The sequence below is a fragment of the Echinops telfairi genome, unplaced genomic scaffold, assembly GCF_000313985.2.
Source record: "Echinops telfairi isolate 266 unplaced genomic scaffold, ASM31398v2 ScPeMD7_443;HRSCAF=831, whole genome shotgun sequence".
Taxonomy (NCBI): domain Eukaryota; kingdom Metazoa; phylum Chordata; class Mammalia; order Afrosoricida; family Tenrecidae; genus Echinops; species Echinops telfairi.
In genome coordinates this window covers 23,006,428-23,007,696 of record NW_022104341.1, presented here as the reverse complement: position 1 = coordinate 23,007,696, position 1,269 = coordinate 23,006,428, and positions in this window count along the sequence as shown.

Genomic DNA, 1,269 nt, shown 5'->3' with positions numbered 1-1,269 from the left:
TGATCCTACCCAATTTCAAGAACATCTCAGGCACAGATTTGATGCATTAAACAGTAATGACGAAAGATTTGATGAGGGGTGGTAGGATATCAAGAATATCATTCATGAAGAAAGCAAAGTCATTAAAAAACAGGAAAGAAAAGATCAAAGAGGAAGACTTAGGAGATGACGAAACTTGCTCTTAATCATAGAATAACTAAGGTAAATGGAAGAAATGAAGTGAAAGAGTTGAACAGAATATTTCAAAGTTCAACTAGAGAAGACAAAGTAAATATTACAGTTAAATGTGCAAATATCTACAGTTATAAAATAAAAGGAAAGAACACACTTAGCACATCTTAAACTGACAGTATTAAAGAAGAATTTCAAGCCTGAAGTTGCAATATTGAAGGACTTTATGTGCAAAATATTGAATGATGCAAATCTGACTTTTCAGATGGAAACATGCATCCAGAGCACCCACAGGGTACAAGAGACACAGAGAAGAGAGGTGGACCTCTTCAAAAGAAGATGGAAAGTGTACACAGTGTTCCTGTACCAAAAATAGCTAGTGAACATTCAACCATGTCAAGAGTAGCATATGAGCAAGAACCAATGGAACTGAAAGAAGTTCCAGCTCTATTAAAAGCCTTAGCCAAAACCAAAGCACTAGAATTGATGGAATACCAATGGAAATGTTTCAGCAAGCTAATGAAGCAATGGAAGCAGTCACTCATCTACATCAGGAAGTTTGGAAGACAACTACTTGACAAACTAACTAGAAGAGATCCATATTTGTACCCATTTCAATGAAAGGTGCTCAAATTACACATTGATATCAGTAATATCACATGCAAGTAAATTGTTGCTGAAGGTCATCTAACATTGGTTTCAGCAGTACAGTGACAGGGAGATGCCAGAGGTTCAGGCTAGTTTCAGAAGAGGAGTTGGAACAAGGGATATAATTGCTGATGTCAGATGTACCTGGGCTCAAAACAGAGAATACCAGAGAGATGTTTATTTGTGTTTCATTGAATACACCAAGACATTTAACTGTGTGGATAATAACAAACTATGGATAGTTTTGAAAAGAAGAATTCAGAAAACTTCATTGTGTTCATACAGAACTTGTACATGGAGCCAGAGGCAGTTGTGCAAACAGAACAAGGAATATTTCATGGTTTAAAATCAGGAAAGGCGTGCCTCACCTCACGGTTGTGTCTTCTAGCCATACTTATTCAATGTGTATCCTGGGCAAATAGTCAAAGAATATGGATAATATGAAGAATA